This window comes from Sinocyclocheilus grahami, unplaced genomic scaffold (assembly GCF_001515645.1).
Source record: "Sinocyclocheilus grahami isolate Dianchi unplaced genomic scaffold, SAMN03320097.WGS_v1.1 scaffold2161.1, whole genome shotgun sequence".
Taxonomy (NCBI): Eukaryota; Metazoa; Chordata; class Actinopteri; order Cypriniformes; family Cyprinidae; genus Sinocyclocheilus; species Sinocyclocheilus grahami.
In genome coordinates, this window is record NW_015507340.1 from 13,541 (window position 1) to 13,854 (window position 314).

Sequence of the window (314 nt, forward strand, 5' to 3'; positions counted from 1 at the left end):
GTGTGTGTGTGAGAGAGAGAGTGTGTGAGAGAGAGAGTGTGTGCGAGTGTGAGAGAGTGTGTGCGAGTGTGTGCGAGTGTGAGAGAGAGTGTGAGAGAGAGTGTGAGAGAGAGTGAGAGAGTGTGAGAGAGTGTGAGTGTGAGAGAGTGTGAGTGTGAGAGAGAGTGAGTGTGAGAGAGTGAGTGTGAGAGAGTGAGTGTGAGACAGTGAGTGTGAGAGAGTGAGTGTGAGAGAGTGAGTGTGAGAGAGTGAGTGTGAGAGAGAGTGAGAGAGAGTGAGTGTGAGAGAGAGTGAGAGAGAGTGTGAGAGTGTGA

General features: G+C 51.0%; 1 protein-coding gene across 1 annotated transcript in view; it reads left to right on the forward strand.

Moving 5' to 3' along the window:
• Nucleotides 1-314, forward strand: part of LOC107574247 (serine/threonine-protein phosphatase 4 regulatory subunit 1-like) — a 27,523-nt gene that overhangs the window by 13,321 nt on the left and 13,888 nt on the right. The gene's annotated exons all lie outside the window — the stretch shown is intronic.